Here is a 24,278-nt window from a genome sequence, read left to right as displayed (position 1 = left end):
TTGGCAGGTCACACGGGCGCCCGTAAGACCCGAGACCTGATTGCTCATCAGTTCTGGTGGCCCACGCTGCCCAAAGACATCACAGACTTTGTCTCCCCTTGCACGGTGTGCGCAGCAAATAAGGTTGCCCACTCCAAACCGGCAGGCCTGCAACAGCCGTTGCCTGTGCTCGATGCCCCCTGGCAACATATTGCTATGGACTTTGTCACGGACCTGCCTCTCTCTGCTGGTTGCAGTACGGTCTGGGTGGTGGTGGACCGATTCTCCAAAATGGCTAATACCGTCCGCTTACCGACTGGCCAATCTCTTCGTTCAACACATCTTCCGCCTGCACGGCTTGCCTCTACATTTTGTGTCGGATCGGGGGGTCAAGTTCACCTCTACGTTCTGGAGAGCCCTCTGCGTACTCCTCGGTGTGAAGTTGGACTTTTCCTCTGCCTACCATCCCCAGTCCAATGGTCAAGTCGAGAGAATAAACCAGATTATGGAGAACTATCTACAACACTTTATCTCCAGGCAGCATGATGACTGGGTGCAGCTGCTTCCTTGGACTGAGTTCTCCTACAACAACCATACTAGTGAGTCCACCGCTAAGAGTCCATTCTTCATTGTCTATGGCCAACACCTTCATATACCTCTTCCTGTTTCCACTATGTCCCAGGTGCCTGCAGCTGACTCTGCATTCAGGGACATTCTACAGATCTGGCAGCAGACTCCATCTTCTATTCTGCTGGCAGTCGACCGCATGAAGAGAAAGGCAGACACAAGAAGACGAGAGCCTCCCCAGTTCCTTTCAGGTACTAAGGTCTGGCTGTCCTCTAGGAATATCTGGCTGAGGGTGCCATCATACAAGTTTGCTCCCAGGTTCCTTGGACCCTTTGAGATTTTGCAACAAATCACCCTGTTTCCTACATGCTTCGGCTGCCTCCTACCCTCAAGATCCCCAACTCCTTCCATGTCTCCCTGCTGAGGCCGGTGATCTTGAACCACTACTCCAAGACTTCCATTCCTGCAGTGGCTCCCAGCGGTTCAACAGAGACTTTTGAGGTTAAGGAGATGCTGGACACTAAAAAAGTAAGAGGAAGAACCTTTTATTTAGTAGATTGGAAGGGGTTTGGTCCAGAAGAGAGGTCTTGGGAGCCAGAAGAGAATCTCAATGTTCCTACCCTCATTAAGAGGTTTCTCTCTCGTTCTGGTCCCAAGAGGAGGGGGGTAAGAGGGGGGATATTTTAACGTCTGTGGTCGCTGACCATGAACTCCTTCCATCCAGTCGACACCCTTCTCCCCAGAGTTGTCTGCATATGCAGCCGTCCTGTTTCACAATGACCACCATGGTGCGCTCACGAGCTCAGTCCAGACTTAAGGAGCCAAAGAGCACACAGGTGGGAGATTGAGCTGATTGCTCCCAGAGCACCCTGGGCTATAAGAAGGGCTGTGCCTCTCCCTGCAATGCCTGAGCATTGTTGTCGTATCCTAGTCTGTCTAAGCAAATGGTTTCCTAGCTTCCAGTGTTTCCCGTTCCTGCTACCTGTAACCTGTATCCTGTGCTATCCTGGTCAAGTACCGTGTTGAGCTGAAGTCATGCTGTGCTGTATACCACGCCTGATTTGCTACACCACGCCTGGAGCCTGCCTGCTGCCTAGTCCCAGACGAGCCTGTCTTGCTACTCTCTGAGCTACCACACGTACACTATACAAACTATAGACTGTGACCTGTGTCCTGTTGGCCAGCTGCCATACTGTCAAGGCAGTACGGCCCAGTGGGTCCACGTACCCAACGTGACAGTACACTCAGGCCATGGACCCCGCTGGTCAAGCCAAGACTATGATGACGTCACAAGAGATGCGTGACAGTAATAAGGCTAAAATGCATCTAAAGTGTAGCGTATGAATGAGGCTTAAGACTTACCTAAATATGCATTAACAACAGGCAACATAGGCAGAAAGTCTTGGTATCTTTCAATGGACCCTGGGCTGTTTACTCATATACGAGCACTATATATGAGCACTTATCGTGGCATCCCTACCCTGTGATGCAGCATTGAAATGAGAAACCAATTTGCTACTAACCTTATATGCCACGATTAACTAACAGTGATTTAGGTCCTCTACAGACAGACATCATTCACAGTTGTGTGCTGTCTGAGTGTAGAACAGACAGCACACAAACTAAACGCTGTCCGTGGCACCTGGTGTTCAAAGTGTATAGCAACGTGCATGTCCCCCTAATGAGCTGAATGCTGGTGGACATGCTCAGTCACTCCCCACACAGCCAGTTCTATGCATAAATATCATCTGTTCAGTGTAGAGCAGCCAATAGAAATATTTTTCTGTTCTGCTTGTCAGGGAAGGAGCAGAGCCGCTGTGTGAAAGATTTTTTTCATGCTTATCTTCACGCTTGAATAGTTTTTTTTAATTATACATGAACATAAAAACCATCTCAATAAAGACAATTTTATGGTTCAAATTTCATGAGATCATGATATTGCATACACATTTGGGTCTAATTAGCTATTATGAACCAGACAGATGCCTGTATAATAAGGAAAATCTATTGATCAGGTCAAAAACAGGGAATCTGTCACATTCAAAATTCAGTCCATTCTGCAACAGCGTGTTACAGAGCAGGAGGATATGTATTTTTGTGAGAAAACATTCAGATTAAATTGTAATTTATTAATTTGCACCTCTGCTCATTTTGGTTTTAGGAGTCCAGTGAGTAGTCTCAATCAATAATTCACAGCCTTCATTGTATAAGTTTGAATACAAAAATCGCTGTCAATCAGTAGGACCGTCCACTGGAGTCATAAGAACAGAATGAGCAAAGGTTTCAATGAATAAAACACTAGTTATACTAAATCTTTACCACAAAAATATATATCAAACTGCTCAGCTCCTCCTGCTCCATAACATGCTGCCTGCAGATTGGACTGCATTTTCAACGTGACAGGTTCCCTTTACGGACCAGAGGGGGACAGGAGGATGTGCGGTAAAAGTAGGTACTGTCCCTCCAAAAGAGGGACACTTGGGAAATATGCCTCCACAGTAGCATGACAGTATAGCTGAGAAGACTCCTTCTGTAGGAGAAGTAAGAAGGGACTATATTGTCAGCTGCCAGAGGGGGGGGGCATTCTGCTCAGAGCCACTCTCCCAGCAACACAGACTAGCAGCAGCACCAAGAGGAACACATGGAAGCACAACATTATTAAAAAAGTTTTTTTGTTTTTTTTTAAAGTAGAAACACTGCAAAACAGCTATTAACAGCATTTCCGCACTTTTGGTATGAAAATTATTAATTCGATAACCCCTTAAATATATAACAATATAATTATATAGTTCATTATTATAAAATAGGATGGTGTAGAGATAATGGTGAACTAGGGCAGGAAAGTGTACCTAATGTATAATTACATTTTATTTAGTCCACATAGGTCCAAAGTTATTACGGGGATCGGAGTTCTGTTTAGCAGATACAGAGCTCCAAATTGAATGCTTCCCTTCACACAACTATCCAGTTAGATGATACATCTGCTTAGAATAGGCCATCGGTATTAGATCAGTGGGGTCAGATTCCCTGCACCCCTGCTCTCCAGCAAAGGCTACGTCTCCTACATTATTTACTCAGGTACATCGTAGTAAATTTGTTGTGGCTGCACCTGGTATTGCAGCTAAGTCCCATTCACTTAAATAAGGACAGGCCATCCATTACAGTCCTGGACTACCCCTTTAATTTCAATAACAAATGAGTATGCCATGAGCTCCCCCTAGTGGCAACCAAAATATTACTTTTTTATTTAACTCATTATTTTCTCCTGAATTGCTCAGAGGGGGATTTCCAGATACTGGGAAATGCCTTAATGGGAATGTGTCGCAAATGCAATTTTTTTTTTTACGTAACTTACTTATTTTTATTATATTTTGAACGTTTTTTTGCTGTAATTTTTTTTTTCTTCCACATGGTGGGAAGTATTAAAAATTAAATAATAATTTGACATGTTTTCCTATGTTGGCCACCATAGGGAGCACTTCCCAGAATTACAGCAAGGTGAATAAGGGAAAGCAACCTGAATCACAGCTGCCGTAAATGTGGGAGGGAATCTCACCCCTCCCAATTGTTGGCTACAAGCCAGGAAAAGGTGTCTTCAAATTTCTAAGCATTGTCCAGCTCCCATTTTGCGAGAGCTTTTAACAATGCAGCTGGTAGAAGCTAAAGGACACACCAAATGGCTAAGAACGATGAAAGTCAAGAGGGAAGCCCCTGTGGTCAATGACTTTTCAGTTGACAGGTTCACACGGCATGTATTTGACGCATTTTTGTGGTGCATTTTACGTGCCAAAATCTGCATAAAAAGCGCTTGATTACGCTTTTCATTTACGTAATTGGTAAAGCGCGCTCTTAGTACATACAACGCACTTTTTTACACACGCGTTTTAAAAAAACACTTTGTGTAAATAATGAAGTGTTGAGTCAATTCCTTTGCACGTAAAACGTGCCAAATTTTCCCATAGTCAATGGGAGTCCTAATTATTTGCCAAAAAGTGCACACAAAATGCATAAAAAAAACACGCGAAAAAAGCGTCCACGCAAACCATCACACAACCCCCCCACAAGCACCCGGCACAGAAACCTCCCCACAGCGGTGGGGGTTGTGTGTGGCGCAGTTGCACATTTGGGGGATATGTGCTCTGCTACACACACACACACACACACACACATACAGCTCTGCTGCACACTCACACAGCTCTTCTACAGACACACAGCTCTCCTACACACACACGGCTCTGCTACACACACAGCTCTGCTACACACACACATACACACACAGTTACAGCAGGTGTGCAAGGGGGGTCGCACAGGGGGTGCGAGAGGGGGCACATGAGGGGGGAGCCGCGAGAGAGAGATAGACACACAAACACCTTACCTGCAGTGTGGCCGGTCTTCAAAATGGTGCCGGCTTTCCCCTTACAAACCAGCTTCTATACTGAGTCGCTCTGAACTGCACCTGCGCAGTACAGAGTGACATAGCAGAAGCAGAGGACATATTTAACAGGAGACGTTCATTATGTCCTATGCCCTGTAGCTGGCGTATTTCATCTGTGTATGTGTCCTTAAGAGACAAATACACAGATGAAATAAAATATGGCAGACCCCAGTAAAGTAAGAAAGTGTTAATAAAAAAAACATTGTGTGTGAAAAAATCAATAAAGTCAATATTATATTTTATTAAGTAAAAACACAAATTGATAAAGAAAAAAATTCATGACACCTTTCCTTTAAGTTTGCTCTAGGCCATGAGGGAGCCCAAAGTTAGAAGTACCAAGAGGGTCGGTTTAACACTCTTAGGCCTGATACAGACGAGCGTGTCCGTTTTGCGTCCATAAAAAGTATTTAATGCATTTAATTTCCGTGTGCCATCAGTGTGCGTTCCGTGTGGCATCAGTTTTTAATGTCAGTGTTGGTGCACGTTTTTTTATTTATATATTTTTTAATTAATTAATTTTTTTCTCAACATTTCTTTAGCAACTGTTGCGTGAAACATGGACAGCACACGGATAACGTCCATGTGCTGTGCGTGATTTTCACGCACCCATAGACTTTATTGGGCAACGTGGTCCGCAAAAACAGACCAGAATAGGACATGCAGTGAGCTTCACGCAACGGAAACATGGTGCATGAAAAGTCACGGACGTCTGAATAGCCCCATTGAATTGCATAGGTTCGTGTGCTGTCCGTTTTTTAAACGGACAGTACACGGACGAATAAAACGTTCGTCTGAATAAGGCCTTAGACTTATTGGAAGCACAACCTGGTCAAAAGAGTCCAAGGGGCAGGAGAATGCTGATGATGAACCTTAAGGAAGTTAACTAGGATGATCATGCTTCATTTTGGTGTCTCTTATGGAGTAGCATTTAGTAGGTTATATTTTGATGACAAATTGTGATGGCTAGATAACTGGATCAAAAAACGTCACCACAATTTGGTACAGTTTTTCGGCCGGAATTCCCTGCGGGGGCCAGGTTCGGATACGCTGTGTACATTTTCACAGCGTATCTGCCCTGTGTGAACATAGCCAAATAGTTGGGAATCTACAATTTGCTACTAGGAATGACAATACACTAGACGTCCACTAGGGGGAAATCTTGCATGTCGATAAACCGACATACTCGCGAATTCTTTTATGAGTAACATGAGTTTCCCCATGTTACTTATTATTTTATACTGTTAAACATTACAGTGACAATTGTAACTGAGTCAAGTCAAACTTTCTTACTAAAAGGGAACAGTATAAATCCTTATGAAAGGAGCTCCCCCTAGTGGTGGCTGGTGGAAGCTCAGTGCCAGGCAACTTCACCCATGAGACCCATAACAGTCTATTTATACGTATGCCACTGGTCACATTTCATGTGTGAGCACCTGAGGAAAATGTATATAAATCCAGGAAAAAGTACTTTTGCCCTGCCTGGACCGAAAACCCATGGTCTTACTGCAAGTCATCTGCTAACCACTGTGCCACCTATCTAATGCATCTATTAGCATGAAGGATTTATATATAAGTTTTGACAAACTTATATATAAAGTTAGAGGCGAGGTTTACATGTGATGTTTAGATACTCACCATAATCATTTATTACCAGGATGTTAAAGCAATTGTCCCGGATTAGAAAAACATGGCGGCTTTCTTCCAGAAACAGCGCCACACATGTCCATAGTTTTTTTTCTGATATTGCAGCTCATTCACGATCAAGTGAATGGGACTGAGCTGCCGTACCAGACACAATCCATGGTCAGGAGTGGCGCTGTTTCTGGAATAAGCAGGTCCTTTTTTCTATTCCGTGAAAGCCCCTTTAATGCGAGCTGCTTAATTCTTCAGGGATATTTTGCGCAAATAGGAAAACATTTCATGTAATAATTGATCCTATTAGAGCAAAATGAAAATAACTTTTCCCTACAAAGGGGTTTTCTGATTCAATCACATTTACATGTCCTGGTTATGATGAGGAAGTTAAATGGATACAAAATAAAATTTGGGGAAGATAAAGCTGCATTGGATTAATTTGATCCTGTGTGAAGAGAAGCAAGGGATTTGTAATTCTCTAACAAAACAAAAAAGTTAAAAGAGTGTCAAGCGTCATAAAGGTACACTGTGGACTTGGTTGCCTTGGGCCCACCAATTGAATTGATTCTTGGGGCCCACACTACACCTAAATGGATATATTAGGCTAGGTTCACATCTGCATCGCAGATCTGGTCAAAAATGGCGGTAAAAATAGCGCAAAACCTGCTTGTTTTTTTTCAGTGGCTTCGTTTGGTGGGTACTTAATATTTATTGATTGAGTTTTATTTAAAAACATTTAGGGGGATGGGAAAAAAAATAGTAAATCCGCAATTGTTTTTTAAGCATTATTACAATATGCACCATGCGGTATAAGTTAAATAATAACTTTATTCTACAGGTCATTATGGTTGCGACAATAAGTTGTATTGGCTTACTAGGTGGTTTATTTTATATGTAGCTGCTCCGTTCTGGGCCGCCATTGGGTCATGTAATCTCCATTACTTGCTGTAGGGACCAGAAGTCAACCTCTCAATGCAATTCAATGAGAGCCTCGATGTGAGTCTCATAGACTTGCATTGAGAGACTGACTTTAGGTCCCTACAGCAGACACTGTAGGATTCAGGGTGTCAGAATGTAGATCATGTGACCCAACGGCGGGCGGAAATGGGGCACCTACCCGTAAAATAAAGCACTTGGTAAGCCAATACACCTCATTACGTTGTACTTTATGACATTTTCAAATGGGGGAGGGGCAAAAAATTGCTCGAGTGCTTTTTTAAATATGGAGAATAAAACACAAAAACACCTAATCACATAGTCAGGGACAGGTGTACACTTGCTCGTTTAGTCAGGGACAAGTCTACGCTGCCACCAAAGAAAGACGAATATAACCAATAATACCGTCATACAGTGACCATATAGTGGTCAGAGACCAGTTCAGCATAGGCAGTCTGGAGAGTATCATCATTCTACAGACTATACAAGAGAATCCAGTACCGATCAGACGCAGATTAAACACATTTTTTTTCAGTGACTCACAGGTGACGTTTTTTCAAACTGGCCAGACCACTACGACAACTTCTCCCGATGACTGTAGAATTTGCTGCCCAGACATCTTTGGCCCCGCACTTCTGCAGCCCATCCTCATTCTCTATAGCAGGGCTGCACAAACATTTCTGTTCTGAGGGTGACAATGTCATATTTACCACTCCCAAGGGCCACAATAAAAATTAAAGGGTATTCCCATATGAGACATTTATTGCATACTGACAGTATATGCTATAAATGATGGGTAAGGGTTCCACTTCTATTATGAGAATAGGTGTCCCCTGCACTTTAGAGAAGAGACCAGGGATGGGTGTTACGGAAAAACCTAAGGATTTCACAATTCCTATAAACTACAATGTAAAGAGCCACACGCATGCATAGCCACCTCTCCGCCTTGTCTCCTCCTCTCTGAAATGCTGAACCTATCAGGTATTTAAGGTATATCAGGCCATAAATGTCTCAGATGGGAATACCTCTTTAAAGGAGGAATCTAGGTCAAACTGAGGGTCATGGTCTACACAAGGGATAACACAGGATAACACAGTAAGGGCATGTTCACACGTGGCGGAATTTCACTTAAATTCCGCTGCGGACACTCCGCAGCGTTAATCCGCAGCGGTGCCGTTTGTCCATTGACTTACACTTTAATTTAGCAGTGTTCGTTTAGACGAGGCGTAAAATTCCGCTGCGGAGCATAGGCTGCGGAGCGGAATTTGGTGTCCGCAGCATGCTCTGTCTGTTGCGGAGCAGTGGCGGACTCATGGCGGAATTTCTCCATTGACTTCAATGGAGAGTCAAAATTCCGCAATGAAGTCCGCAGATCTTATGTGTGCTGCGGAGCGTATTCGTTTTACTACCATGACATTTCTTCATTCTGGCTGGACCTATGTATTTCTAGGTCTACAGCCAGACTGAGGAAGTCAATGGGGCTCCCGTAATGACGGGAGCGTTGCTAGGAGACGTCGGTAAATAGTCACTGTCCAGGGTGCTGAAAGAGTTAAGCGATCGGCAGTAACTGTTTCTGCACCCGGGACAGTGACTACCGATCTCAATATACATGTATCTGTAAAAAAATAGATAAGTTCATACTTACCGAGAACTCCCTGCGTCTGTCTCCAGTCCGGCCTCCCAGGATGACGTTTCAGTCTAAGTGACGGCTGCAGCCAATCACAGGCCAAGCACAGGCTGCAGCGGTCACATGGACTGGCGCGGCATCCAGGGAGGTCGGGCTGGATGCCGAAAGAGGGACGCGTCACCAAGACAACGGCCGGTAAGTATGAAAATCGTTTACTTTCACTAGGGAAAGTGCTGTCCCTTCTCTCTATCCTGCACTGATAGGGAGAAGGGAAGCACTTTTCCCGCAGTCCGCAGCAGCTAGTCCGCATCAATGTACTGCACATTTTGTGCAGATCCGCAGCAGAATCTGCAACGCAGATTCTGTGCGGCATTGATGCGGACAGTTGCGGAGGAATTCCGCCACGTCTGGCCGTGCCCTAACAGTTTTACCTGGATTGCTCCGTTAAGTTGCTTAAAATAGAGTTCATAGAGTTCCACAGTTCCTCCATAATAGTGCCAGCCACGCAGTACCTCCTATCAGTAGGATGCGGCTGTCAAAAGAGGTCGACAGATGTGTCTTTCTGAAGAAGCACGTCTGTGTTCCAAAGGCAGGGGGCCGCACAGAACAGCATTGAACACAAACCCCCAATCCAGCTGCTGACACCCATAATATGTCTGCTGCTACCGCATGTGCCCCTATCACTGTACCTGCTGTGCTGTCCAATGACTACAAATACTATACTGCCAAAATAATAATGCCTGAGGACCCCACACTTTCTGTTAAAGTATGATCACTTTATTCATCCTTGCATTTATATAGATCATTTAAAATTGTGAGCAGGATTCCAAAAGGCCAAGAAGTGGCAGCAGTCCACGCCCTATGCAACAGCGTGCATGTCATATGCAATGTGGAAACAGGTGCTGTTTAACCCCTTCCCGCCGCAGCCCTTTTTCAGATTTTCATTTTCGTTTTTTCCTCCCCACCTTCCAAAAGCCATAACGTCGTTATTTTTCCGTCAATATAGTACTATGAGGGCTTGATTTTTGCGGGACGAGTTTGTAGTTTTTCGTAGCACCATTTATTGTGCCATATAATGTACTAGGAAAAGGGAAGAAAATTATTTGTGGGGTAGAAAATGAAAAAGACAGCAATTCCTCCATGTTTTTTGCGCGCCGTTTTTACGGAATTCACTGTACAATTAAAACAACATGTTAACTTTATTCTGTGGGTCAATACTATAACGGCGATACCAAATATATATAGTTTTTTCTATATTTGACTACTTTTACAAGTAAAAACCTAAGTGTAAAAAAGAAAATTTATTTTGTATCGCCAAATTCGGAGAGCCATAACTATTTTATTTTTCTGTCGATTAAGTGGTATGAGGGCTTATTTTTTGCGGGATAAGCAGTAGCTTTTAATAATACCATTTTGGTGTACATGCAATGTTTTGATCACTTTTTATTTCATTTTTTGTGTGAGATTAGGTGACCAAAAAATAGAGATTCTGGCGTTTACAAATTTATTTTTTTACGGCATTTTTTACGGATGCGGCGATACCAATTATGTTTATTTATTTATTTTTTTACTATGCTTTAGGGGGAAAATGGGCAAAGGGGGGTTTTTTGAACTTTGAATTTAATTATTTTTTTTTACATAAAAAAAACCTTTATTTAACTAATTTTTACTTTTTTTATTAGTCCCCCTAGGGGACTTCAACCAGCGATCGTTAGATCGCTTGCATGATATACTGCAATACTAATGTATTGCAATATATCGTGACTCTGACAGGCATCTATTAAGCCCTGCCGGAGGTAGGGCTTAATAGGTGCTCAAAGATGGCGGACCTGGGGGCCTTCATTAGGCCCCCAGGCAGCCATAGCAACCATCGCCCCCCCCCCGCGTTTGCGTTGTGGCGGGGCATGATGACCTGTTAGAGGGGGTCACCCCCCTCTTTCTAACGATTTAAATGCTGCGGTCGCTATTGACCACAGCATTTAACGAGTTAAACTAGTGGGATCGCGCTCGAGCGCGATGCCGCTAGTTACTCTGAAGTGTCAGCTGTAACAAACAGCCGACACCGGCATCGTATGGAGCGAGTTCACTCCTTGAGCCCGTTCGATAATTTCCCCTACCCGACTTTGGCGTATGGATACGTCAAATGTCGGGAAGGGGTTAAAGAAGGAGGGAAAGATGGGGATGATTGCCCCCTAAACTGCAGTGCTGAGTGTTTTTTGTTTTTTCTTATTTTAGCTATTATCTATTGGGTTAATCCAATAGATAAAGGCCAGTAGTGTTAAATGGGTTGTCCGGTTTCAGCAAATTAATTTTTAACGATAAAAAAATAAACTTTTAATTATAAAAAATAAAAACATATAATTTTTCAATATACTTTTCTGTATTAATTCCTTACAGTTTATAAGATCTCTGCTTGTTGTTACTCAGTAGGAACATTCATTGTTTACTTCCAGTGGATAAAATTCTGTTCTGGTCATGTGATGGACACACAGACGCTGGGATCATTAGAAGACACAACTCTAATACACATACTGTAAGGCTGGATTCACACGAACGTGGCGTTTTTGCGCGCGTGAAAAACGCAGAGTTTTGGTTGCGTGGTAGTTGCGTGTGGCATCCGTTAGGGCTGCGTTAGGACTGCGTGATTGCATATTTTACGCGCGTATGGTATGCGGTTTTAACGCGTGTCAAAACAACGAGGGTGGAGTAATGGAGAGGGCAGCCTACAAAAAGACACCTTCTCCAACACATCAAGTTTGCACCTTGCAAACTACTTTTGGCCGTGTTGGGTGTTTTTTGGGATTTTTTCAGGTAAAAAAGCTACACTATGCCCTTGACTCCGCTGGGCCGTGTGCTGATATCATGGATGGTTTCTCGGAGATTTGGTGAGCGCCGACCCATGCTTCAGGAGGGAACCCGGAGAAGAGGGAGGATTTGGGTTCATCCACTTGTGGCCCAGCGCACCTCCAAAGGCCATTTTCATACTCTATATGATGACCTTCGCAGCCACCCCGAGAAATTTCGGACGTTTTGCCGCATGTCTGTGTCGACTTTTGATATTCTGCTGGACCTGATTCGCACAGGAATAACCTACCAGGACACAAATATGCGGCGCTGCATTTCCCCCGAGGAGCGACTCCTTGTGACGTTGAGGTATGTGTGTTTTAAACAATTGCAGCTTACAGGATGGTGTGTGGTTGTCATGTCCTACATCACGTTTATTTGTGTGTTGTGTTTTTGCATCTCGCCCATGTAAATTTCTAGCTACCGGAAACAGCTATCATTCGTTACATTTCGAATTCCTTCTTGGAGTGAGCACAATTTCGGGCATTGTGACAGGCACCTGTGTTGTGATGTGGCTGCGATTGAAAGCCACAGTGATGCCTCAGCCCACGACAGAGCACTGGCTTTCGATTTCTGCTGACTTTATCACCACCACCCAATTTCCAAATTGTATTGGTGCCCTAGACGGGAAGCATATTCGGGTCAAGAAGCCCCCCACTCAGGATCCCGATTCTATAACTACAAACAGTTTTTTTCCATCGTCTTGTTGGCCTTGTCCGACAGCAATTATTGTTTTACCATTGTACATATAGGGTCCTATGGAAGCTCAGCTGATGCCCGCATCTTTCGTACATCCAGGATGGGCCATCGTCTGATGTCCAATCTACTTTCTGTGCCGGCGCCGAGCCACCTGCCTGGCTCGCGAGGACCACCAGTCCCTTATGTAATCGTGGCAGATGAGGGTTTTGGACTCACAAGTCAAGTAATGCGCCCATTTGCTCGAAGAGGCTTGGATGACCGTCGGCGCATATTCAATTACCGGCTTAGCAGAGCACGCCGATGTGTGGAATGTGCATTTGGCATAATGTCCTCCAAATGGCGTGTTTTTCTCACCACCATGCAACTGACACCGCAAAATGTCACCCGTGTCATACAAGCGTGTGTCGTGTTTCATAATTTTTGTCGCATACATGACGCCGGTTGTGATGCCGAATATATTAGGCAAAATGTTTCCATATCAACCATTCCGCAGCAAATTCCACTTGGAAGGGCTCAAACATCTGGGATTCGAGTACGCGACATATTTGCACAATATTTTGACAGCCCCGATGGAGCTGTGCCATGGCAGGAGGATGTTCTGTGAGGGCTATCCTAGTGTAGATTAGTGGCCCACTGTAGCATTTTTTTAGTTAAATTTGTTGTTATTTGGGGAGGGGATATTTTGATTAGGGACTCGCATGACATGAGGACCCTTGACGTGGGTTGCGAGCTTATATCTTTGGTGGTTTTTCTTTTTATTTTGAATGTCCTCTAAACGAATTAGCATGGGAGGCAGATTGGCTTAGCCCATGTTCACTAATCCCAAGCCAAAATACATTTGTTCGACATTTCTCACACCACTGCAATGCAGGCGAGCACAATATGAGGAATGGAGGAAAACCACCAAAGATACACTAATACCTCAATCATTGCATGCAACAATCTTGCTCCGTTTGCATAATGTTTGAACATTACCTAAAAGAACCTTTTGGGGAACCTGTGTTCCACCACATAGATGGAGGCAAACACATCAAATCTTACTTGCAAACAGAAAAACAATTTAATGTGTAATTTCGAACGGTAACTTTTAACAGAAACCAGCAGGCATCCAAAAATAGAAAACGCACCAACATGATGCTACATTTACAAACTGGAACTTCGATGTTTACATCACCACATCGAGCCACCCGTAATCTGCCTACACACATCTATAAATCATGATACCTCTGTGATGGCGACTGATGGCTCTGCATTTCAGCACCACTATACTGTCTCTGGGCCTGCTGAGGATGTTCCTCAACAGCATAGTGGTGCTGATACAGAGGGTTGAACCCTGCCGGGGGGGCTCTGGCCAAAGGGTGGCTGGGGTCTGACGTATGGGGCGAAAGGGCGCTATGCTACGGCCAAAAGCGTCACATCCATCCTCCTCCGAACAGCGCCGGAGGTACTCCAGGACTCTCGAGTCCACGTTGGCACCTGCTGTGGCAACCTGGGTGCGCCGGCGTCTGGCTGGTGGCGTCCGGGGATTGTCCACATCCCGTGGCAGCTGTGGTTGGCTGCTTAACTGGGTGGCTGCTTGTGTTTGCGTGAGCTCGGGGGTCAAGGGCAGCACGGGATGTTGTTCCGTGACCAGCTGCGACTCCACATGGCCAGCCTCCTCCGCGGTGTCATTGAGATTTATCACTGCATCTGCCAGAAACATTTTGCGTTACTCCTTTTAACATGTCCACAAGGGACAAACAGCTTTTTTTGGCCGATTATACAGTGAACACACACATGTCATCAAGGTACAGTCAGTACTTACGGCCGCATCTCCATAATGTCCTTGAGGAACATCAGCTGTTTCATATATATGTAGGGGCGTTTTTTGGACGCCCCATCCCCACTTCGCCCTCTGCTTCCAAATTCCCTCCTGAACTGATCCCGACAGCTCCTCCACCGGGTTTTAACATAATCAACTGGACATAGGAACAGGAAACAGACAAAAAAAGGAGAACATGTGACCTAACTGAAAACTGCACTTGTCCGAAACGTCGCTAAACTTTAAACACAACTAAGCATTAAACACTTGCCTAATGATGCAGTGACCCACCCGCGACCAAGCACAGTAGAAACATGTGAAACACAAGGATATACACTACACCATGGCCGATTGCATTAGCATCAATAGAGATCTGCGCTTACCTATGCTTTTGCGGTCTCTTGTGGTGCTTTTATCCCACTCCTGTCCGAAGAGGCTCTGCGCGACCTCATCCCAGCCAACCTCCTTGCCCGTGTGGTCGTGGTAGGCCTCTGCGTTGGTGTTCCACAACTGGGGTCTGTCATGGACCAAGCAGATAAGTTTTTCAACATCGCACGCACGTGGCATTGCAGCAGATGTCGGTTGGAACTGTGCGCATGTGCTCAGAAAGTGAAAAGCCACTTCCTGGTTTGTACTTGTTTTGTCTAGTTTGGTCAACTCATTTACATAGACTTAACAAGTGTTGCGTGAAAAACGCTGTGCGTACGGAGGTGCTTCCGTGTGCCGTGCGTTGTTTTCACGCACCCATTGACTTCAATGTGTGCGTGATGCGTTGAAAACGCAGAAAGAACGGACATGTCGTGACTTTTTTGCAACGGAGCAACGCAGCACAAAAATCACGCACATGTCTGCACGGCCCCATAGACTAATATAGGTCCGTGCAATGCGCGTGAAAATCACGCGCGTTGCAGGCACATATTTCCCGTTCGTCTGAATAAAGCCTAATGCCTCATTTACACGAGCGTGTGCGTTTTGCGTGCGCAAAAGGCACTTGACAGCTCCGTGTGTCATCGGTGTATGATGCGCGGCTGCGTGATTTTCGCGCAGCCGCCATCATAGAGATGAGGCTAGTCGACGTCAGTCACTGTCCAGGGTGCTGAAAGAGTTAACTGATCGGCAGTAACTCTTTCAGCACCCTCGACAGTGAATTCCGATCACCATATCGAGTAACCTGTTTAAAAAAAAAGAGGTTCGTACTTACCGAGAACTTCCCGGCCGTTGCCTTGGTGACGCGTCCTTGGTGACGCGTCCTTGGTGACGCGCCTCTCTTGACATCTGGCCCCACCTCCCTGGATGACACGGCAGTCCATGTGACCGCTGCAGCCTGTGCGTGGCTTGTGATTGGCTGCAGCTGTCACTTGGACTGAATTGTCATCTCGGGAGGTCAGACTGGAGGAAGAAGCCGGGAGTTATCGGTAAGTCAGAACTTTTTTTTTTTTTACACGTTCACGTATATTGGGATCGGAAGTCACTGTCTAGGGTGCTGAAACAGTTTAACTCTTTCAACACCCTGGACAGTGACTGTCTCCTGCCGGGTTCGGTCAAAACGAGTTCGGCCGAACCCGGTGAAGTTCGGTTCGGTCATCTCTAAGACATTCCGTTTGGATGTTTGTAAACAGAAAAGCACATGGTGCTTTTCTGTTTACATTCAGTTTGACAGCTCATGCACGACCTTCGTGGTTTTCACGCACCCATTGACTTCAATGGGTGCGTGATGCGCGAAAAACGCAGATTTTTAGAACATGTCGTGAGTTTTTTTCAGCGCACTCACGCTGAGCAAAACTCACGGACTGTCTGCATGCCCCCATAGACTTGTATAGGTCCGTGCGACCCGCGTGAAAATCACGTTAGTGTAAATGAGGCCTAACTGTAACAAGTTGTGCACCTGTTTGTCCATCACAAGACCATGGACAGAATTTATCCATCTGGAAGTAAGCAATGAATGAGATCTTTTAAACTGTAAGGAATTAATACAGGAAAGTATATTGGAAAATTATATGTTTTTATTTTTTATAATTAAAAGTTAATTAGCTGAAACCTCCCCCATCTTTCCCTTCTTCCTTAATAAGCCCCTGTTTCCACATTGCATATTATATGCACGCTGTTGCATAGGGCACGGACAGCAGCCAATCCTGGGCCTTTTGGCATCCTGCTCACAATGTTAAAGGGAATGTGTTGCCAGAAAAACATGTTTTTTTTAAAAAAATTAAACATTTAGTGTGTGGGTGATTAAACATTGTTCAAATTTTTTTTTTTTTTTTCACGAGTCAGGAAATATTATAAATTATTTCTAATTTATAATACTACCCATTTTTGGTCACTAGATGGAGCTGTTCCCAAAATTGCAGCATTGCAACATTGGGTTAAAAGCCCTCGCTCTAGTGAGCTCTCAGCATCCCCCCCTCCTTTATCCTGGCTAGTGCCGGGATAAACGAGGGGTTTGAAAGGTTTAACCTCCTACACTGTGTGTCGCCATTTTTTGAGGTAACCCACAGTGTAGTAGGTTTACATACAGTAGTAAACACACACAAACACTAACATACATTGAAATCTCTTACCTGCTCCTGCCGCCGCGGCTCCCTCCGGCCCGTCCGCTCCGTTTGCTGCCGCTGTTCCATGTGCATAAGCCCGGAAGCCGCGACCGGAAGTAGTAATATTACTGTCCGGCCGCGACTTCCGGTCCTCAGGAAAATGGCGCCGGACGGCGCCAATTTCGAATAGGACTGTGTGGGAGCGGCGCATGCGCAGTTCCCACACAGACGCCGTACACGGCAGTCAATGGGACGGGAGCCGTTCGCAGTCCCTATGGGACTGTGGCTGCCGTATTCCATGTCTGTGTGTGTCATTAATCGACACACACAGAAATGGAACAAAAAATGGCAGCCCCCATAGGGAATAAAAAGTGTAAAAATAAGAAACAGTAAAACACAAACACACAAATGAATATAAACGTTTTTATTAAAGCACTAACATCTTTAACATATAAAAAAAATATTTGTGATGACACTGTTCCTTTAAATGATGTATATAAATCTAAGAATTAATAAAGTGACTGACAGAACTTTAGACCAATAGGGATGACTCATAAACATCCCAGGATGACGGAAATATAATCGGTCCAATGAGAGGCCAAACCTCCGGAAGGGGAGTGTCTTACTGATACACAAAAAGACGCGGAAATGAAGCGCTCGCTGACACTGCCAAACACCAATGAGTCAGATTACATATACTCCTGACGTCTCCCTGACGAACCCAAAGTAGGGTGAAACGCGTAGGAGGTGGAGTTGCTCACTGCACTCAAAATTTAATTGAGGTAGATCAGGTTATCAGGCTTTGAGATAGTCTATCAGATCTGAATGCAGACCTGAAAAAAGACAGGACAGATATAATGCACAGTAGTACTACAAGACTAAGCATATTAAACAGGAATGCTGTTCACAAAGCCTAGACATATATACCACTGCCTCTTCGATACTTATATGTATGTATGTCAGTATTTTTTTTCACTCCAGAACAGGTTATGTTCCATATTTTATTCAAGCTTAATAAAAGCTAAGTATTATAATTAATACTTCCTCTATATTATACTATAATTTAAATTGGAAGTAACCAACGGGAACCAGTCCGTCAGTTGACATCTGGGAATGTTATAGAGGATGAATAAAGTGATCATACTTTAACAGAAAGTTTAGGGTCCTGTGTTTTCCTGAACGTATTAAAGAGGTATTCCTATTTTTCACCGCCAGCATTCTATATTTCCTGCTAGTTTTCCCTCTGGTTGTTTATAGTGTACTTCACTGAATTACCGCCAATGGGGATATATTTTTGTTACGCCTTAACCATGGATATTTATTGGATTTTAAGCATTAGCAATAATCAATTGTGATATATATTTATAAAATAAATTCTAGTGCTTGCACACTTTACGTTGACACATCTAAAGAGAGTTCAGAGAAACCGAAAGTGTATTAGATCATTTTTTTTTTACTTTTTACCTATACAAATTTTTTGTCGTTTTTCCTATATATATTTTTATGTTGTTTTTTTTTGTATATTATATTAATATTTTCATTTTAATCTTGTATATTTTAAGTTGGGACCAGTAACCCTTCTTAACAAGTAACCAGCACTGGGGTTTCCCTTTAGTTGTCAAACACTATAGCTGTTTCTCTCAAGATCACAGTGAATACTAGGTCTGGTGTCCACTGTTGTTGGAGTTATGTATGTTTATCGGGTGTTCCCTCAGTGCATTCAGACACTCTCTAGATCTAACTGCAACCTGTTAGCCCTACGTCTTTCTTTACTATTCAGTTGTTCTGCAGTAAATCGTCAGGGGCTTGCAAAAGGGTATTCCTATTTTAGGTATTTATGGCATATCCACCTCTGGGACCTTCACCTATTAGGAGAAAAGGGTTCTAGTGATCCTTGTTTGCCGATTCCAGGAAGCAGCTTTTGCTATTCACTACATTAAAGAGTTGACGAAGCTTGGCTGCAGCCCTTTCCATTGCAGTCTATAGGAGTTACAGAAAGAACCAAGCAAGCAGCGCTTGGATATTTCCAGAACTTCTAAAGACTTCAATAGAGAGGGCCATGTACAAACACAGTCACCTATCCATTAGAGTATATGGAGAATTCGGCGGCCCAGAATCGGTGAATGGGGGTTACCAGACACCTATCCCTATAGGTGAGGGTTCCAATCAGACATTTATGGCATATCCTGTGAATATGCCATTAAAGCCTAAAAAGGGTATAACTTTAACTTTACAATCTGATCAATGTGATCTGGCCACTTTTCTTTTTGATGTCTGGGCAAGGTAATATGGAATATGTAGTTACCAAAACTGTTTTCTGCATGAATTGTATATTATGGACTGTGCTTACCACTTTAACAGTGAGTCGGTTATTCTTGTTCTGAATACTTATGTAACCTGTTTTCGGAGCTTGCACACTAAAATGATCAGTGCTACTGCCTGCAGACAGTGATTTTGACAATTAAGATGGTAGAGAGAAGCTGGATCATTCTCCTCTAAAAAGGTGGCATAGTGGGAAATAGAAGATCACTGTTATAATGTGAACTAAGTAAGGAGTGGTGGGAATGATTTCATGTGTCTACTGGAGTTTCTCTTTAAACTCCTATCCATTGAGGGGCATTCCATTATTAAGATGGACACTTCAGAACCTGAGGGTAGCTGTGTGTAAATCTAATATCTGATAGGTTTAAACTAAAGGCCCTTTTAGACAAGGCGATGATCATACATACAAACGATCGCTTGTACGAACATTCGTTCCTGATCATTGCCAAGTATAAACATGCCCAGCAATCAAACAATGAATGATAAAGCGCTCATTTGCATGAGAATTAACGTTTGTTACAGCACTTTTCCACATGTAAAGAGGGATGTACTGCCGACAATAATGTAAAGTGTGTGAGGGCGGTAAGAACAAACAATCAGACGACAATCGTTTGTATAAATCTCTCTTGATCATTGATACGTGAAAATAAAAGGAAATGAGCATCGATCAACTTTCTAAATTGTCAAACGGTGCTCATTACCCAAAGATAATCTGGCTGTGTAAAACTTATTCATCATAGAAAAAAACATATATATTTATTTAAAAATCACAGAAAAAGGCCATACTTAATAACGAAAAAGGCAGGTTCAATGACCAGTTCCCAGCAAGATGCAGACAAGCCACAATGCTAAATGGAGGGAGATTGCACAGGTGAAAAATACTGATGAATAGCCACTCTCACACCTACTATTCATGAGGGGGATGGCTGCTTAGTATTATTATTGCACACAGATATAACTTCTATAAGTGTGCCCTGTCAGAAAAGTTTTATTTTAAATTTATGCTTATGTGATGGAGACCAAAGTGTTGAATATGCTATCAAGTGTGAGGGTGGTGGGCAGTCTCCATTTTCTATTCTTTATATGATGTGTGTAATTTTGTGCAGCGACCATCTTGTCTGGAGTTCTCATCTTGTTTCTTTTAGTAATGAATAAGAAAATCATTGTTCCTTTAAGACACGTTTTCATTCATTATTGAGGTTACTTATCTTTGACCTTGCTTCTCATACGAAGCTTGCAGAGAAAACACAGGGAGTGAGATGGTAGGGCGGCAAAGATGCTTGTGGGAATGCCTCCCCCATTTTACAGAAATAGTTTTGCCAAGAGAGATAAGGCTACCTGCAAACCTAATTTGTGAAGCATTATAATGTTGTATCTGGAATATATTGTGTCTGTAATTGGCTGAATAAGAAATACGTTTATCCCATGTATAAAAACTATGATACGCAAGATATCAGCAGTCAGAGGTTGAAAGATGACTTAATCTGATGTCGCTTTGTCTCCTCATTAATGAGAATAAAAGGCCGCAATACTTCAATTTATTCCGATGACTCCTTGAATCTCATTGATAGATTATAAATTCTTCTAACATGCCCATTACACCGTCACGTGTAGTGCACCATGCTGACAGCCTATTGATCACGCCCATACTATTAGATCAGATGGGCTGCTCAGCACCTTCTAATTGTACCACACACAGTACTGACACACTATTGTCCCCCAACATTACAAGGCCTGGCTGCATCCTGTAAAAATATGCATGATAAACATGAGGTATTAGTTGATATTTTGGCCAAAATATGCAAGCTCGAAACCCGCGTCAAGGGTCCTCATCATCTTGCGAGGCCCTAAATTTTACTACACATTACAAACAAATCACAGAACAAGAAAATATATTTACTTAAAAACCACTGAAAAAGGCCATACTTATTGACACAAAGGCAGGTTCAATCACCAGATCCCAGCAGGATGCAGACAATCACAATGCTACATGGAGGGAGCATCCTGCTGGGAACTGGTGAGTGAACCTGCCCATGTGTCGGTAAGTATGGCCTTTTTCTGTGATAGAACTTTATGTCTGCAATTGCAACTGTATTTGACCAAATATCCTGAATTGAGTAGAGTACATCGCATAGAGATTTTTCCATATGATAGAAAATCATTGAATGTGATAACAAGAACTTCAGACCTCTTCAAGAGCATCTCCACATTCATGGCCCAATTCTTAACAAATTGTGTTGCCCCAATACTACTTTTACTTGGTATTGTGTTTTTGTTCTGCTTGAGACAATAATGAATAAATAAATAAATAAATAAACATGTTTTTTGGTTAACATTCTTCACGAAAAATAGGTTTAGATTTCAACTTCATCAGTGTGCATGTAGTCTTCTTACTGTAATATTTAATTTGCTTTTATAACCTCATTGATTTGATAGTTCAATATAATTGTATTGTTTAACCATTAAAATGACAAAATATAAATAAACCTTTATATAAATAATGAATCTAAAAAAAAAAAACAAGACTCAAAGGATTTCCGCTAATCATGAAGTAGCTGAATACAAGGCCACCCCTTCAAAAGTTATAGCCGGATTAAGATTAAAGGATAACATGTTGTTTAGTGGAATTAGTGGATTTTGCATTTCAATGTATGTTGTCTTTGTTGTAACACATTGAGAGAATCGGCGTTGCTTTCTCCCGCAGGAATTCTTCTTGAAACACATGGAGTGAGCTACTCAGTTATCTGTGAACACATAGGACAGGATATAAAGAGAACGTTCCAGCCATGTGTTGTATAGCCTGACAATTGTTATATCATTTCACTGTCAATGTGTTCCCATGATCCCTCAATGTATTATCTGTCATCTAAAATGAGGTGCCGCAATCTCCTAATTAGAATTTTATCAGTGAAAATGAAAAAGTAATGTATGTGATGTAACAAATACACTAATGTAATTATCTCGAAAGTAAAAGAGCACACTGGATGAAAAAACATTTCTAATCCTAACTAAACCCTTATTTTTATATATATTTTCTTGAACGTTTTATAAGATCCAAAAAGTTGAACTCAGGTTTTACTACAGTAAAAGTCTCAATTTTCTGATGTTTGTAGGACAATGTACACTCAAGAAACTACATGCAGTACTGGTTAAAGACTTAAAAAAAAATAATCTTAAAATTACTTGATTAGAGGTGACAAAAATGTCATGAAAATAAAACAAATTCTAACGTATAAAGTAAATTATAATATTGTGGAATAATGGTGATTAGGGAGAGATGAAAATATCTGTACGGTACATATGGCATGGTCAGTGCTTTTATATGTCAGGTACAAGAAGCTAATATTTTAAAATATAAAAAGTTTCTTATTATGTTGCATTGCATATAAAAAAAAAGTCTATTTTTTGGGATTACGATGTGAGTCCACAGATATCGGACTGTCACTATAATGTGAGATACCTCTAGCAGCACTAAATGAAAGAACATATCTACATTATGGTAGAGCTTCTCAATTTGTTTCTATTGAGGCCCCACCATCCAGAATATGGTGATGCCTTGGTGTTGCCCATGTCAACATTTTTAGAAATTACATTAATTTATTTCAAGTTGTCTCCTAAACCCAGTAGAACATTAAAATGAGTACAAAAGGAGTCTATATGTTGCTAAACCAGATTGATGCAGCCATAAAAAGGCCTGTGCAGCATATCACATCTGTCAAAACTGCCCCCTCTCTGTGCATGTATATTTTTCTTGCCTGATGAAGAGATTGGTCCGATCTTGTAACGCGCAGCTTTTACACTGATTAAACATATATCTTATTCTACACCTCCAACCTTGGATTGATTTCCTGAATTCAATAATACTGGACAACGCTGGAGAATTGAATCCTTTTTTCTTCAACAATTTCTACAATATGAGGGAGCCCTGACGGCCCCCGCACGGATTTACCAGCTGCAGTCTTTTTACACCTTACAGGAACATCAGGTAAGCATAACCCTTTGGAACCACGAACATGAGATGATGCATAATGTGCGCTGGGCGTTCTTTGTTTTCTCTCCTTTTCTTGTAGATATCAACAGTAATTCAGGCCCCACGGTTTGAGAAGCAGTGGACTATACCAACATGAGATACAGAGATATTAAATTAGTTTGAGATATCTAATGAGCATAAAATCATAGTGATTTTCTAACTGCAATCTTGGTCCTCTTTTACTCGCTAGATGCCAAGGGTTGGGTAGGGTAATGCAGTGATCTCATTCTTCTCCATCATCCCTGAAACTAGGCTGATATGTGCTTCCATACTGATAATAATTGTATCTGCTATAAAGGCTTTAGTGAACTCCGCACAATGCATCACAGGTGGCGCCATGTACTGCACATGCACAGATAGTGTGTGTTACTAAGACAGTCAATTCACTGAGGACACAGTAAGTCAATAATGTACCTGATGATGTGCCGTCCATAGTTCATAGCACTAAACATGACTAAGGCCTTGGGGTATGTCCACATGTGGAAAATTTGTTTCAGATAATTTCCAATGTACAGTAATGCTTTCCTCAAACTAGGCTAGAGCTCTGCTCCATTGCCAGCCTATGTAAACCATACACTGATGTTTCCAGGCCCCAGTGTACTGGGACAAACGCACTTACAAAATGAAGAATATATGCTGCATTTTTTTAGCTTTTTTTTCTTGACATTTTTTCTTGCGTTTTTTTTTATCGAAGAACGATGCAGACAGATGTTAGCTGAAATCTATAGTGGAATATGGAATGCGCTAAAACGTTTTTCTGGCCTTTTGGTGCGTTTTTTTGGGCCAGTGGTGTTTTTGTTTTTTTTTCCAAAAAACAGCATGCTCTAGATTTGGCATTAGGAAAAACACGTTACAGACTGCAAATCAAAATA

Source organism: Rhinoderma darwinii, chromosome 5 (genome assembly GCF_050947455.1).
Source record: "Rhinoderma darwinii isolate aRhiDar2 chromosome 5, aRhiDar2.hap1, whole genome shotgun sequence".
NCBI classification, from domain to species: Eukaryota; Metazoa; Chordata; class Amphibia; order Anura; family Rhinodermatidae; genus Rhinoderma; species Rhinoderma darwinii.
The sequence above is the reverse complement of the archived record's forward strand: the minus strand, read 5'-3'. Positions refer to the sequence as shown.